Below are 18,174 nucleotides of genomic sequence, written 5' to 3' on the forward strand. Positions count from 1 at the left end.
TACAAAATGATAACATATTCAATTAGTGAAAATAGGAATCCCATACTGCCCAGGTAGATAGATGCTGGAAGGAACTGAAGCAACACAGACCTAAAGGCAAAGACATGCCAGTAAAATTCTTTCCCCATCCATCAAGGGACTTGATGCATAATGGAAGTGCTGCTAGCTCAATGGCATGGATTGTACGTATATTAAAATGCAGTTTTATTATAGTACTTGCATGTGTCACGAGCTAGACATGAGAGATCTGGACTTGAACAGGAAAATAGGCATGGAGCCCATTTTGAAACATTTTCTTGAGAGAGATGGAAACATTAATCAAATAGACACACAAATAATGATTTGACTAAGTCAGCATTTCCCAACTTTTCAACACAGAATTTATTAAAAATTAAAATATATTGATGTGACTCCAAGAACAGATCATAAGATACAATGTGCAATTGAATGAAAGTAGACAGCAAGAAGTGGCATCACAGATTACTTAATTACTGAGAGAAGTGATAAAAATTGATTCATATGAATTTTTATGCTATGACAAAAAATATCAAAATCAGAGAAAATATTTTATTAAAAAGAAGAATAAACAAGATAATAAAATATCACCCCATGTTACAAAGAACAAGACAAGATATATAAGATACAACAGTGAAGACAAAATAGACCACATACATCAATATGATAGTTAGTTTGTAAATGCTGTCTATGCATCAGTGCACAAACTGAATGTCATTTACCCACACATCAGGTGATCAATCACACAACACTTTGACATTTCTCACAATAGTACTACCATTTCTTAAAAGGCTGACTATTTTGGAGCAAAACAAACAAGGGTTCAAACATTATTAAATTTTTTCATATGTACATATTAAATGGTTCTTGTAATAACATTGTTCTGTTCCATAAACCGCTTTCTTATTTCATAGACACCCCTTGTCCCTCAAGGATTTCTTGAAAGACTCAGAGCAACATTTGCAGAAAGTCTACTATGTGGAGCAAAAGATGGGAGAACATTAATAATTACAGTGGGCTTCAGGAATCAATTTAAAAATCACAATACCATAGTGAGAAATTCCAACCTTGGGAGAAATTGCCAGTGCTTTAGGGATGAACGTGTTTTTGAAGTCTATGTAACTAGATCTCCCTCTAAAATGATGACCCTATGTAAAATTCCTGCCACACTAATGTTACTGCTGTATGGTGTTCTGTCCATGGACCTTCTTCCACTCACTTATGCATGATGAGCATAAGCTATTGTAGTATGTCACAGAATCTGGAGTTAGAGAGGTTAGGAAAACACCATCGTGTAAGCCCCCAGCGAACTTTGGATTTAAATTTGAATCATGTAAACATCAAGATTGCTCAGCAGTAAAGGACCTTGAAGCCAGCCCTGACAGTGTGACTTCAATCCCCAACGCTCACATTGTAGAAGGAAAGGACTGATTCCTGGAAGCTGTGTACACTCAGCAGCTGCACACACACATACACTGATAATAAAGATTCTTAAAAGTAAAAAATATATATTTATTTATATATATATTATATTATATATTATATATTATATATTTTAACCAACAAACAGAAATCAAACTTAATATATGCTTTAAAAGAGGAAGATTAAACAGAATTCCAACTAAATTTCAACATTCAAAGGAATAGTGCAAACATATGTCAGTTTCTCATGTGCAATAAACTAGGATTTACTGTGTCCAGTTGGGCTCCAGAGATGGACCTGACTGGAGTGGTGAGGGAATGAAGAAAAGACAAACACAGACACAGGGAAAAGCTGGGATCAGGTGGTCAGAGCTCTCTGCTTAAGAAAGCATAGGACCACAGAAGCTCAAGGTGTTTATTGCATTAAGTGGAATAGAGCAGCAATCTAATTGCATACAGATGAACAAGAAGGCAGGGTTTATAGTATACAGCTAGACTAAGAGCACAGGTTTAGCTTATATTGGTAGGGAAGAGTGTGTAGGGGGCAGTCTTCAGGCAATAAAGTTTACAGTGTAAAGATTGGTTTCGGGGGACATTTTCAGCACTGTCAACACTCATACTCAGTCCCCTGAGGAAGGCTTTGGCATCCCTCTGAGTTTATGTGGTCCTTGGCATGGCCATGCCCATGTGAACAGCACCCACTCACTCACTCACTCACTCACTCACTCACACAATCACTCATTTACTCACTCACTCACTCACTTACTCACTCAGGGCTTCTGCTACTCCCTATAAGAATAGCATCATTCTAGGTAAAAAAGACTTGCATGAACAGAGATGTACACATAGACAACCACAGTATGCTCAGAACTGCCTTGCAGCTCAGTTTCAGTGAGGCAGAAATGTGGTATATTCATTATTATAGGTTTTCTTTCAACCACAGTAGTAAACACGTATCAAACTTCGAGGGTTTTCTTGTGCCTTTTTGTAATTCCCCACTCCTCTTCCACAGTCCCATCCACCATATGTAACCACTGATCTAGATTCAACATATATCAATGGTTTGCAAAATGTTCACATATGTGGAATCAAAGGGTGAATAATTTCATCTCTCCTTGGTTCTGGCACTCGGCATATTCTGAGACTTATGCATGCCATTTCATACATCAATGGTCCATTCCTTTTTAATGTGAGTGCACACAATAAAATTCATTTAGCCATATTGATAGGCAAGTGAAAGACAGTTGTTTCTAGTCTGAGTAAGACAAAAACAAATCAGTTCCACCTTTGTTTTTATAAACATTTTCATTTTTGTTGTATGTCTCAGTGGGTGTAGATAGACTACGTTGAATGGGAAGTGTTGGGCTAAGCTTGTTAAAGAAATAGGAAGTCCTTCCAAAGCATTCACAATGCTACATGTCTTCTAGCCATGTTTGCATGTCTAAATACTTCATAGCATTGTCTGTATTTGCCATGGAAATTTTTGTTTTAGATATTCTTCTATTAAGACCTAACTCCTAACTCCTTTGTACGTATTGTGAATGTATTTGGGTAGGGAGAGAATCATTTCTGTCCACTGGACTGTAGTTCTGCATATAGTTGTGTGAGATTGAGTGTGCCTGATTGTTTGCTGAGGTGATTGTATATGACTCATACATTTGTTCTGCTGGCTTCAGAAAGGAGAACGTTCCAATATTATTGATTCTTGTGCATATTATTCCAGTTGTACGGGTTACTGCTTAATACATTAGAAGTTCTGTGGAAAGATCCATATGTATGCATGATTTATACTTTCATTTTTCCATAGTTAACATTATCAGTATATAATTCTTGTTTTGTTATGGCATTATTTATTAAGTTCAGGTTGCCCAATGCTCATATTTGTTCCTTGGTTTTTCTTTAATTCATTTTACTTTTTCCTTAATATTAACTTGCTATATCATTCCCCTTCATTTACTTTCAATATTTATTGGTCCATTTATTTTAATGTCCCTTTTGGGGTAATATAATACCATGACATAAAAAAACATAGGGCTGAAAATAACAAATATATTTAATATTCTCACACAGAAAAATACAAAATACTATTGAAACTGAGGAATGCATAAACACAGGTACATATTATTTTCAAGATTTAGTAGGCTTGATGTTATAAATGTATGAATTATATTAAATTGATCTTTGCATCAAATACAACTTCAATAAAAGTCTCCCAATGGTATTTTGTGGAAAATTTCAAGCCAATTATAAAATTCACTTGGAAATACAAAGCAATAAAAATCAGTAAAGAAATCTTGAGGTGAAGAATAAAGATGTAAGACTTATTACACTGGCTATTAAGATCACAGTGTTGCTTTTTGAGGCAAGGTCTCACTAGGTAGCTCAGGCTAGCCTTTCACACACAATCTTGCCTTACCTTTCCAAACACTAGAATTATAATCTTAAGCTACCTCATCCAGTTAAGACCATGATAGTATTAAAAGCATGATGTTGTCACACAGACAATGAGTAAATTAAACGTAATAGAGCATTTAACGTTAAACTCACACCTTACTTAGACTAAAGGTAGAGTCTGCAGACCACTGAGAGAGAACTGATTCCCTGGGGAAGATGTTATTTAATCAGAGACCTATATCAAAGGGTGAAAATTCATTCTGGCTTCACTTTATTTGAAAAATTAAGATTATAACTTATTTATGCGTGATAAACAAAAACATCCTATAGTAAAATATAAAGCACCCAAATAGCTCACAGAATAGATTATTAAAATGATCAATCACGTATGTAAAATTGTGTGACCTACCTCATCAATAATAGACAAATATGAATTAAAACAATGCAGTTTACTTAAAAGACCCTCCCATAAGTGCAAGAATTAAAACCAAACAAGAAAGTAGACATTGATGATATCAAGCAGCTAGCATCCTGTGTATCCCACTGGGAGTATAATTGGCATAATGACTTCCAGCCCCAATTTAACATGATCTGCTACTACAGACTGGATATGCATGCCCCAAAATACATATGTGAAATTTAACTGCCAATGGAATGATTTTTGTGGGTGTGGCTTTTGAGGTGTGAATTGGTCATGAGGCAGAGCCCTCATGGATAGGGTAGTGCTCCTGTATAAGTTCCTCACAGTAAGCTGGCTGCCCGAGAACGAAGACATAGACACTCTATAAGCCCTAACAATGCCTACACTCTACATCTCCTAGTGTCCAAAACTATAAGAAATGAATTTCTATCACCTATAGACATATAGTTCATGCTATTTTTATTCTAGCTGTTCACAGGAACTCTTTTATCTGCTAACATCCTATCCCATAATCTACATGTACCAGGAATCAAACACTGAAATAGTCACAGTAATTTTATTTGTAATATTTCCCAAATGGACACAATTTAAATATCTATAAAGAGTAGAAGAGATAAACTGCATTATGTTTCCACAATAGAATGGCTATGAAGCAATGAAAATGACTTAGCTACGATTCATATAACATATTTGAATTTCACAAAATAGTTTCCAATGAAGAAGGCAGACACAAAGGAAGAGATAGCATATAATTTTGTTTGTATAAATTCAAAATATAAGCGGAGCTAAAACATAGGATTCCAGAATATATACTTGGTTAGTAAATCTGGGGTTGTGTTTGAAAAGCTCAGTAATGTTTTGGGGGAGGGAGGAGTACACAACTAACAGGAATGTGGACTTTCAGGGTCTGGCAGAATTCCTTCCAAATCCATTAGTAGTGATGAGTGTACTTTCATTCTTGATGCACCATGTACCTGAGCATCTGCTTTGTACGTTTTTTACGTATGCATATTATATAAGATATATTTTAAACAAAGTATCTATACAAGAATAAAGTGAATTATTTGGCAAAAGGATCACTGTCACAGTGAAAGGGATTTCTTAGGAGGATGAATCTGAAAGAGAGTCTAGGTCAGAGTAGAAAGAGCAACGCCTGACATGAACGAATCAAGTTAAATTTATAGAAAAGATAAGGGTGTGAGCATCCATTGCCTAAACACAACATGGGATTGTCATACTGTGATGAAGGGAATGACTAGGTACTTAAAATGGTTTGTGAACAGTCATTTCATTCTTGGCACTGTTGTGTTATATTTAAGAATATAAAAAAATTACCATAAAAATGTCCACAGCACAAACGAAAATGTGTCTCCTAAGAGTTTTAGTGATTCTGCTTCTGTCCTTTGGGCTGCATAAAGTAAACTTTCACCTCAGTTTATAGAACAGCCTTTCCCGTATTCAATTATGACAAACCCAGGTGGCTCGGCTTCTGTAGCAATTTTAATAATAGAATAGTCCATGTATTAGTTACTTTGTACATAGCTAGGACAAAATGCCTAATAAAAGCAACTGAAGGAAGGGAAGAGCCCACAGTATCATGTCAGGGAAGCCATGGAGTTATGGCAGCAGGAGCTTGCGGGTGTTAGTCACATGGCAGCCACACCCAGGAAGCAGAGAGATGGATGTAGACACTCATCTCACTTTCTCCTTTATATTCATCTCAAGGCCCCTGCCCATGGAATAAAGTTGAATATGTTCAGGGTGGGTCTTTCATGTCAGTTAATTCAATCTAGAGATTCCCTCACAGACACAACCACAATTTTGTCTCCATAGGGCTTCTGAATCCCATCAGGTTGATAGGATGAATCATCACAGTAAAGCTGCATGGAAGGTTGAGGTCGGCTTTGTTTAATTAACTAAATTAATCATCTTCATAAGGCCTCTTCCAGGACCATCTACCACAACTATGGACACTTCCAAATGAAAGTGACAGTGTATGACACACATGCTAGATCTATCCCTCTGCTGTGGCTCTGTGTCTACACCATGCTTGTAACAGTCTCTTGCTTCACCAGAACTAGTAGTTCTGATTAATGGTACTGACTTCTGACACTTTCTTTAGTTAACTTGGTTGTCAAACACTTTTTGTTGTTGATTGGGGAGAAGCTACTAAAGATGACACATGTTGTGGGTTATCTTTGCCCAACCTGTCAATTCACTCAAGTAGTACATTTTTCACAAATTAAGTTTAATTTAGACAGTTTTTACACATGTACAAAATGCATACTGACTCCTTTCACTCTCAGCCCACTCCCTATTGCTTCTCAGCTCCCTCCATCCTTCCTATAAATCTCTCTCTCTTGTGTTCATATCTATTTTTTGTCTTATGAGCCACTGTGTTTAGCCAGAAATGTCTGTATGCCCTTAGGTTTGGAGCTATCCAATGGAACCTGGTGGGCTCAGCGGTGGGTACACAACTAAAGACACTGAATCTCCTCCCCATGAATCTATCAATAGTAAATAGTTCCAGGGTAAAGGTAAGGCTCTGTGAGCCCCTCCCTGTTCCAGACTGATAATTGACTCTCTTCTGTGGGCCCAGTGCAGGTAACAGCTATTGAGTTGATTACAGTGCTTTTACTGAGGCTGGAGAATGAAATTTATTATATTCTTACACTGTGATTTTTTTCTGAACATTTGAGGGTTTGGGCATAAATCTCTTGTTTAGAGTAATCTGGTACATAGGAACTCACAAAGTCTGAACCAAAAACCAGGGAGCCTGCATGGGACCAACTTAATTTCTCTACATATGTGTGGCAGTTGTGTAAATTGATCTATTTGTGGAACTACTAACAATGGGAGCAGGGCTGTCCCTAATGCTCTGGCTGGTTCTTGGAAACCTATTCCTCACACTGAATTGCCTTGCCCAGTCTAAATACAAGGGGAGGGGCTTAGTCTTACCACAACTTTGTGTGGCACACTTCATTGATACCCATGAGAGATCTGTCCCTTTCTGAACAGAAACAGAGGAGGATTGGATTGGAGGGGGAAGTGTGGAGGTAAAGTGGGAGAAGGAATTGGGAGGAGAGAAGGGAGGGGAAACTGTGGTTGGGGTGTAAAAATAAATAAATTCCATTTAAAAAAATGAAAAGAAATATCTTGCTTAGGACTGAGCCTACAACATCATCTGATATCACATCTTGGATAGCCAGGAACCTCTTCATTCTTGACCATTAACTGGAAGAAATGGCTTCTGTGATTAAGTCTGAAAACATCTTTTGACAAAAGAAGGGTATAAGCATAGATATTTAGAAGAAAATTCAATGCTGTGTCCATTTGGTTAAACAACATAAGTAAGTTTTCTATATGGGCCTATCATGGCCCCAGGCTTGACATTCCTCCTAACACTCCTCCATAGAAGAGGCATCAGTTCCAATCAGAGGACAGTTGATTCTGCCCACAATGGTCAACCTATACCTCACAGGTAGGCATAAGGCATATCTTGCCCAGCAAGTTGCCCATCTGATTCACAAGGCTCACAAATGGCGAAGTGCACCCTCCAACAGAGCAGAATCTGGGCAGCAGGGACAACATTTCAAGTTCAGTTCCAGCCTGTATTTTTCTATAGTTCACAACCAAGGCATGTGGTGTGCTCTCTAACATGACAATTTCAGGGAGGGGTATTTTTATCTGATCTCTATTACGTGGTTTCAGTAAAAGAAGAGTAAATAATCTACAGTCTAGATGACATAGCAGAAAGTATCTAGTTGATGAGATTCTCAAAAGGGGTAAGCACATGAGAGGTAAATTATGAGAATCTTATTCTATGAAAAGTAAACCACTTATTTTGCTCATGATAAGACCAATGGCAACACAAACACAGTGGAAATCTGAAATGATGATATGAAGTCTAAAAACTGATCACTTAAATGTCTGTTTATCAGGCACAGCATTGTTAGGTTTTATGTTGGAGATTGTTGTTTGTAAAAGGGTACTGCACAAGCATTGATTCTTAGCATCTAATGTTATAATTAGATGAAGTGATTTTTTAAAAAAATATTGGAAATTTCCATCAGATTCCTTGAAGTCTCTGCACCACATTGTAACTAACTAATGGGAAAAAAGCTGTCTGCTAGGATCTGTTGACTAGTGAAATACACTTCAACATTTGTACTACTTTTCTGTTCACTGGAATTTTTAATTATTTCTTTTATTTTTGAGATTATAATATAATTTCATTTCTGTCTTCCCTTTCTTCCTTCAGACCCTCCCATTTAACCTTCCTTCCTCTTTCAAATTCATAGCCTCTTTTCATTAATTGTTGTTACACATACACATATATGTATATGTTCATGTACACACATATAATATATATGTGCATATTTATGTAACTACATATATATTATGTGTGTAGGAATGTATACACATATATATTCCTAAATATATAAATACAACCTGGTTAGTCGGTATAAGGTTATCGTCTATATGTTTTCAGGGCTGGCCATTGGGTATTCGATAACCAATTAGTGTGCTCTTCCCTGGAGAAGACTATTTCTGTTCTCAGCATGCCCTAGATGGCTATACGTTGTTGTACAGGGTTGAGGCCATATACGGTTTCCCCAGTCCATACTATCTGTCTGCTGTTGTCTTTGTTCACCACATGTTTAGGGAGTCAGATTGGTGAGAATTTAAGGGTGTCACTTCTGATATTCCTAGGAGACCACAATCTCTCAGCAAACTCCCTGATTCTTTGGCTTTTACAATCTTTCTGCTACCCTCTTAACAATGACCCCTGAGCCTTTTGTAGGCAAATTGAATTGTAAATGTATGAGATGGGAATGGTCTCTATCTGGTTTCTAAAAACACTCAGAGTCTCATTCTCCAAATGTTTAAAACCAATAAAATATTAGACAGCACAAAGAACCAGGGGAGCCTGAGAAGTTTCAAAGGAATAAACAATAGCAGAAAGTTAACTCTGAGATGAGCCAGAAGACATTACCTTGCAAAGACTTTAAGGCAGTTATAATAAGACAATAAAGTAAAGATAAAGACTCTAGAAAAATGCAAAGTTTCATGAGGGAAATATAAGCTTTAAATGACACAAAATGGAAACTTTAGAGTTGAATAATACAGTAATTGCCGTAAAACTCCATGTGTTAATTTAATAACATGGTGGAGAAGACCAAAATATCAATAAAATTGAAAATAGATTAGTAGAAATTAATGTGAAGTAGTTTTAGAAAGCTGCAAATGATTTTATATGCCTGAAATCTCAACATTTCATAAGTGGAGACAAGAGTATCAAGGGTTCAAGGTCAACCCCAGCCAATTTGATGCTAATTTGAGCTATATGAGATCCAGTTTCTAAAACCAAAGGTGGGAATAAGGTCTTATAAAATTGAAAGTTTTAAAAAGGAACAAAGCTACTTGCACCAATGAGGAGATTAAATAATACCTAGTACACAAGTAATTGGTGTGCAGAAAAAGACAAAAAATAATTTGTTACAGGAAATATGTTGGAACTGCAAGCTCTTTATATGCTTATTGGGAGACAATGTAGCTAATAAAGAAACTTACCAAACTACAGGCAAGATAAACATGGAGAAATGTATGCTCAGAAAAAAGTATCAAAGTGAGAATATGAAAGGCTAAATATATTATTATTATTATTATTATTATTATTATTATTATTATTATTACATTTAGCTACCTGTTTGTCGTCTAATGAAAGAGAGAAAGTAAAGGGTATGTACTTGGGTGGGTAGGGAAGTGGGGAGGAGTTGGGGATCAGGAAACCACAATCAGAATATAGTGTATAAAAAAATGTATTTTCAATATGAATAAATTAAAAATTAAACAAAATGAAGAGGAAAAGCAAGAAACACTCTTAAATGTAATAAGAAGAAACCAGTGTGATATACAGAAAGAAACATCTTGGATTTTAGTCAATCCAAAGTCTATAGAATTCTCATAAGTAACCATTGCTAAGACAGAACTCTTGAGATAGAGGGATCCCTGAAATTAATGTGATTATGGAGTGATTAGAGATTCTGCTGGTAAAGACAATGTCCTAGAACAGTTTTCAAAACTCCTAAAAACAAGGCTAGAAATCAGTTGGGAAAATACATGCTAAACATAGAGTTAAAGGCACTTTTACAAACGAAAATTCAGAGAAGAGAGGCATGCATTTTTTGTATTGGACACAAATTGGCTCTGGATGAGAGGGGTGGGGTTAGCAAAGCCAGAGGAGATTTGGGATCAGAGCACAGTACTCAAAGAGAAGTGTTTGCTGATTCTGAATTAGTTTGTAATGGGACTCTAAGGTGCCTTGGATGAGCATTTGAATATTTGATCCCCAGTTGTTGTCATTGTTTGGACAGGTTACAGGGAGGTACAGCCCTGCTGGAGGAAGTATGCTGGGTGTGGGGGGGGCAGGTCTCACTTTACTTCCAGTCCTGTTTTGTGTTTGAAGTTAAAGATGGGGAATCTCAGCCTCCATGCCTGCTGCTTGCTTCCATGCTCCACACAGGCATGCTAGGGCCAAAACAATATATCTCTGTCCTAATTTATCTTGGTTCATGGCATTCTGTCAATGAAACAGGAAATAACTAATACAGTTGGTTGAAAAGTCCAAGAAATAGAGTCATAATGAGATTTAAACCTAGGTTTTAACAAACGTTAAAAAATATCAAAGGTTTCTTGATTAATTCTCTTATTTCTCTCCCACTTGGCTTTCCAGATCTTCTAAGTAAATTTAGGACATTTCATAAGTTTTCTTTTATCACCATGGAGGCCAGAAAATAATAGAACAACATTTTCAAGTTTTGAAAGTAAATGACTGTCAGTCTACATTTCTATATTCAGTGATCCTATATTCTGTAATTAGATTTTAAAAATCCAACTTAGTCTGGTATACTCACAACACACTTCTGACACCAAATGGGTGGTAGTTTGTCTCTACAAACCAGGAAAGCAATTGCTATTGCAGTTAACATGATGGCCTCTAGTTCACTTTAATTCTGACCCTATTTAAATGGAACACTGCCAGATCCCATAGGTTGAGGGATCAATCATGATTGTTCCACATTTCAGATTCCTTTTTATTATAAATATTTTTTATTAGTTCAAATTAGGAACAAGCTTGTTTCACATGTCAATCCCTTCTCCCTTTCCCTCCCTTTCCCCACCCCATCCACCCTCCACTCCCCAGGCAGGGTAGGGCTCTCAATGGGGGCTCCCCAAAGTCCACCATATCATCCTGGGCTGGGCATAGGCCCTCCCCCATGTGGCCACGCCAAGAGTGCATCCCTTCACGTGGGATGGGTTCTCAAAGTCCCTTTTTACACCAGGGAAAAATACTAATCCACTACCAGGGTCCCGCTAGAGTGCAGAAGCCTCCTAATTGACATCCATGTTCAGGGGTCTGGATCTGTCTTGTACTGGCCTCCCAGACAGCAGTCTAGGGTCCATGTGGTCCCCCCTTGTACAGGCCAGCTGTTTCACTAGCCTGGTACTAACCCCTTTGATCTTCACTCCTCCCTCTCTGCAACTAAGTTCCAGAGTTCAGTTCAGTGTATATCTGTGGGTGTCTGCCTCTGCTTCCATCAGCCACTGGATGAGGGCTCTAGAATGGCACAAAAAATTGTCATCAGTCTCACTATAGGGGAAGGTCATTTAGGCTATCCTCTCCACCATTGCCTAGATTGTCAGTTCATGTCATCCTTGTAGGTCTCTGGAAATCTCCCTAATGCCAGATCTCTCCTCAGACCTATAATGGCTCCTTCTAATATGGTATCTCTCATTCTGCTCTCTTCTATTCTTCCACAGACTCAATATTTCTGCTCCTCCATTTCCTCCTCTCCTCTACTCTTCTCCTCCTCACATTCTGGCACCACCCTCACCCCTACCCTCATGCACCCAATTAGCTCAGGACTTCCTGCCCCTTCCCATTCCTGGGTTCCATGCATTTTTCCCTTAGAGTCCTGGTGTTTCCTAGTTTCTTTGGTGAAGAGGATTGTAGGTGGGTAATCCTTTGCTCTATGTCTAAAATTCATATATGAGTGAATACATACCATGTTTGTCATTTTGTAACTGGGTTACCTCACTCAGGATGGTTTCTTATAGTTACATCCATTTGCCTGTGAATTTCAAGATTGCATTTCTTTTTTCTGCTGAGTAGTATAAATGTACCATATTTTCTCTATCCTTCAGGAGAGGGGTATCTAGGTTGATTCCAGGTTCTGGCTATTACAAACAACGCTGCTATGAAGATGGTTAAACATATATCCTTGTTGTATAGACATGAATTATTTGGGTATATGCCCAAGAGAGGAATTGTTGGATATTGAGGTAGACTGATTCCCATTTTTCTGACAACTGCCATACTGATTTCCAAAGTGGTCGTACAAGTTTGCACTCCCAAGAGCAATGGAGGAGTGTTCCTTTTTCTCCACATCATCTTCAGCATAGATTGTCATTGATGTTTTTGATTTTAGCCATTTTGACAGGTGTGAGGTAGTATCTCAGAGTTGTTTTGAGTTGCATTTCTCTGATGGCCAAGGATTTTGAGCACTTTCTTAAGTGTCTTTCAGGCATTTCAGATACCTCCATTGAGAATTCTCCATTTAGTTCTGCGCCCACTTTTTAATTTCATTGTTTGGTATTTTTGTGGCTAGCTTCTTGAGTTCATTATATATTTTGGAAATCAGCCCTCTGTCAGATGTGGAGTTGGTGAAGATCTTTTCCCATTCTGTGGGCTGTCGTTTTGTCTTACTGACTGTGCCCTTTGCCTTACAGAAGCTTCTCAGTTTCAGGAGTTCCCATTTATTAATTGCAGATTTCAATGTCTGTGCTACTGGTGTAATGTTCAGGAAGCAGTCTCCTGTGCCAATTCATTCAAGGGTATCTCCCACTTCCTCTTCTAAAAGCTTCAGTGTGACTGGATTTATGTTGAGATCTTTGATCCATTTGCACTTAAGTTTTGTGCATGGTGATAGATATGGATCTATCTGCAATCTTCTGAGTGTCCGAATCCAATTGTACCAGCATCATTTGTTGACAATGCTATCTTTGTTCCATTGAATAGATTTAGAATCTTTGTCAAAAATAAGGTGTTCATAAGTGTATGGTTTAATATCAGGGTTTTCAATTCGATTCCATTGGTCTATCTGCCTATTTTTGTGCCATTACCAAGCTGTTTTCAGAACTATGGCTCTATAATAGAGCTTGAAGTCAGGGATGGTAATGCCTCCAGAAGATCCTTTATTGTACAGAGTTGTTTTGGCTATCCTGGTTTTTTTGTTTTTCCATACAAAGTTCAGTATTGTTCTTTCAAGGTCTGTGAAAAACTGTATTGGGATTTTGATGGGGATTGCATTGAATCTGTAGATTACTTTTGGCAAGATTGCCATTTTTTACTATGTTGGTTCTACCTATCCAAGAGCATGTGAGATCTTCCCATTTTCTGGTATCTTCTTTAACTTCTTTCTTTAAGACTCAAAGTTCTTACTGTTCAGGTCTTTCACTTTTTTGGTTAGCATTACCACAAGATATTTTATGTTGCTTGTAGATATTGTGAAAGGTGATGTTTTTCTGATTTCTTTCTCATTTCATTTATCATCTGTATATAGTAGGGCTACTATGTTTTTAGTTAATTTTGTATCCTGCTACTTTGCTGAAGGTGTTTATCAGCTGTAGGAGTCTCCTGGTAGTGTTTTTCGGGTCACTTATGTAGACTATTATATCATCTGGAATTAGTGAAAGTTTGACTTCTTCCTTTCCAATTTCTATCACTTTGATCTCCTTTTCTTGTCTTATTGCTCTAGCTAGAATTTTAAGTACAATATTGAAGAGATATGGAGACAGTGGACAGCCTTGTCTTGTCCCTGATTTTAGAGGAATCGCTTTGAGTTTCTCTCTATTTAGTTTGATGTTGGCTGTTGTTATAGTGTATATTGCTTTTTATCACGTTTAGATATGTTCCTGTTATTCTTGTTCTCTCCAAGATCTTTATCATGAAGGGATGTTGGATTTTGTCAAGGGCTTTTTCAGCATCTAGTGAGATGATCACGTGGGTTTTATTTTTCAGTTTGTTTATATGGTGGATTACATTGATGGATTTTCATATGTTGAACCATCCTTGCATCCCTGGGATGAAGCCTGATTGATCATAGTGGATGATTTTTCTGATGGGTTCTAGGATTCGATTCACCAATGTTTTGTTGAGTATTTTTTCATCAAAGTTCATGAGGGATATTGGTCTGTGGTTCTCTTTTTTAGTTGTATCTTTGTGTGGATTGGGTATCAAAGTGATTGTAATCCCCTAAAAAGAGTTTGGCAATGTCACTTCTGCTTCTATTGTGTGTAACAATTTGAGGAATACTGGTATTAACTCTTGTTTTAGCTTCTGGTAGAATTCTTCAGTGAAGCCATCTGGCTCTGGGCTTTTATTGTTTGGGAGGCTTTTGATGACTGTTTCTATTTCATTAGGTGGTATAGGTAAATTCAAACTACTTATCTATCTGTTCTTGGTTTAATCTTGGTAAGTGATATCTATCCAGAAAATTGTCCATTGGCTTTAGATTTTCAAATTTTGTGGAGTACAGGTTTTCAAAGTATGATCTGCTTATTCTCTGGATTTCCTCAGTTTCTGTTAATATATCCCCTTTTCGTTTCTGATTTTGTTAATTAGCATGCTCTCTCTGCCTTTTGGTTAGGTTGGATAAAGATTTGTCTATCTTGTTGATCTTCTCAAGGAACCAACTCTGTGTTTCATTGATTCTATTTAATGTTTTCCTAGTTTCTACTTTATTGATTTCAGCCCTCAGTTTGATTATTTCCTGGTGTCTACTCCTCCGAGGTGAGTTTGCTTCTTTTTGCTCTAAAGCTTTCAGTTGTTCTGTCAATGCTCTAGTGTGACTTTTCTCCAGTTTCTTCATGTGGGCATTTAGTGCTATGAACTTTCCTCTTAGCACTGCTTTCAGAGTGTCCCATAAGTTTGGGTATGTTGTGTCTACATTCTCATTAATTCTAGGAAGTCTTTCATTTCTTTTTTTATTTCTTTTTTTCAACTTTTTTATTTGAATTAGAAACAGCATTGTTTTACATGACAATCCCAGTTCCCTTCTCCCTCTTGTTCTCCCCTACCCCAACCCCCAACTAAAACCATATCTATCACATATCCTTTCTGGTCCCCCTGGATGCTGAGGCCTTCCATAGGGTGTCATCATAGTCTATTATATCATTTGTTATAGGGCCAACGCCGACCCCTGTGTGTCTTGGCTCAGGGAGTATTCCACTATATGGAATGAGCTCCCAAAGTCCACACTTATGCTAGGGATAAGGACTGAACTACTACAGGAGGTCCCGTAGATTTCCAAGGTTTCCTCACAGAAACCATATTCCTGGGGTCTGGGTCAGTCGCATGGTATTATTCCAGATATCAGTCTGGGGATCAAGAGTTCCCTGATGGTCAGGTCAGCTGTTTCTGTGGGTTTCACCAGCCTGGTCTGGACCCCTTTGCTTTTCACTTGTCCTTCTCTGTGACTGGATTCCAGTTCAGTGCAGTGATTAGTTGTGTGGGTGTCTGCTTCTGCTTTCACCAGCTGTTGGATGAAGACTATAGAATGGCATATACGACAGTCATCAATCTCATTATCAGGGGAGGAAATTTAAGGTAGCCTCTCCTCTGTTGCTTAGATTGTTAGTTGGTGTCATCTTTGTAGATTTCCAGACCTTTCCCTAGTGCCTGATTTCTCTGTAAACCTAAAATGTCTCCTTCTATTATGGTATCTCCTTTCTTGTTTTCTTCTATTCTTCCCCCCACTCAACCTCTCTGCTCCCTCATGTCCTCTGCATCCCTCCTCTTCTCCCCTTCTCATTCTCTAGCTCTCTCCCCCACTTCCCGTGCTCCTAATTTGCTCAGGAGATCTTGACCCTTTCCTCTTCTCCAGGGGACCCTGTATGTCTCTCTTAGGATCCTCCTTGTTTATTAGCTTCTTTGGCAGTGTGGATTATAGGCTGGTAATCCTTACTCTATGTCTAAAATCCTCATATGAGTGAGTTGATATCATGTTTTTCTTTTTGTGATTGGGTTACCTCGCTCAGAATGGTTTCTTCTAGATCCATCCATATTCCTGCAAATTTCAAGATTCCATTGTTTTTTCTGCTGAGTAGTACTCCATTGTATAAATTTACCACATTTTCTCTATCCATTCTTTGGTTGAGGGGCATCTAGGCTGCTTCCAGTTTCTGGCTATTACAAATAGTGCTGCTATGAACATCATTGAACAGATGTCCTTGTTGTTTGAATGTGCTTCTTTGGGTATATGCCTAAGAGTGGAATTTTTGGATCTTGTGGTAAACTCATTCCCATTTTTTGAGGTGTCACCACACTGATTTCCAAAGTGGCTGTACAAATTGGCATGCCCACCAGCAGTGGAGGAGTGTTCCCCTTTCTCCAGCATAAAATGTCATTGGTGTTTTGATTTTGGCCATTCTGACAGGAGTAAGATGGTATCTCAGAGTTGTTTTGATTTGCATTTCCCTGATGTCTAAAGATATTGAACATTTTCTTATGTGTTTTTCAGTCATTTTAGATTCCTCTATTGAGAATTGTCTATTTAGTTCTGTACCCCACGTTTTAATTGGATTGTTTGGTGTTGTGGAGACTAGCTTCTTGAGTTCTTTGTATATTTTGGAGATCGGCCCTATGTCAGAAGTGGAGCTGGTGAATATCTTTTCCCATTCTGTGAGCTGCCATTTTGTCTTGCTGACTGTGTTCTTTGCCTTACAGAAGCTTCTTAATTTTAGGAGATCCCATTCATCAATTGTTGACCCCAGTGTCTGTGCTACTGGTGTAATATTCAGGATGCGGTCTCCTGTACCAATGAATTCAAGGGTATTTCCCAATTTGTCTTCTAATAGTTTCTAATAGTTTCAGTGTATCTGGATTTATGTTGAGATCTTTGATCCATTTTGACTTATGTTTTGTGCAAGGTGATAGGCTTGGGTCTACCTGCAGTCTTCTACATGTCCACAACCAGTTATGCCAGCACCATTTGTTGAAGATGTTCTCTTTGTTTATTTCCTCTAGTTTATCTTCAGCATCTGAGATTCTGTCTTCCATCTCTTGTATTCTGTTGGTTATGCTTGCATCTTTGGTTCTTGATTGTTTACTCAATTTTTCCACTTCCAGCATTCCCTCAGTTGTGTTTTCTTTATTGTCTCTAATTCAGTTTTCATGTCCTGAACTGTTTCCTTCAGCTGTTTAACTGTATTTTCTTGGCTTTTTTTGGCTTTCCTTGATTTCTTGCATCTTTTGGTTTGTCTTTTCTTCCATTTCTCTGAAGGATTTTCTGATTTCCTCTCTTAGGTTCTCTATCATCTGCATGAAATTGCTTTTAAGGTTGCTCTCTTCTGCTTCTTTTGTGTTGGGATGTTCATGTCTTGCTGGTGTAGAGTCCCTAGACTCTGGTGGTGTCATATTGGTTTTTCTGTTCTTGGATGTGTTCTTATATTGTCGTTTTCCCATCTCTTCTTCCAGTGGGTACAGGTAGTGTCACTTCCTTTCCTGGTGTGTATGGGACAGGTGTTCTCTCAGGTGGATGCAATTGGCTCCGATACTCTGATGGGTCTCAAGTTAGGCACAGGCAGGTCTGAGGCACTTGCTCTCCAGGTGGGTGAGAGCAGGACTGGTGCAGAGATGTCAGCAGACTATGGGTTGCTTGGTCCTCAGGTGTCGAGTCGTCCTGTCTGTAGACCTTTGGGTGGGAGTTCCCAGAGTGGGCAGGCAGAAGTTGGGCCCAAGGCAGGGGCTGAAGCAGCTCACCTCTGCACTCTCTGCACTCTGTGGGGTCTGGAATAGTCCAGCAATCTCAGCAGAGTCAGGGTCCCAAGGTCCTCAGGGACTGATTCAGTCTGCCTGC

This window comes from Cricetulus griseus, chromosome 4 (genome assembly GCF_003668045.3).
Source record: "Cricetulus griseus strain 17A/GY chromosome 4, alternate assembly CriGri-PICRH-1.0, whole genome shotgun sequence".
Classification (NCBI taxonomy): Eukaryota; Metazoa; Chordata; class Mammalia; order Rodentia; family Cricetidae; genus Cricetulus; species Cricetulus griseus.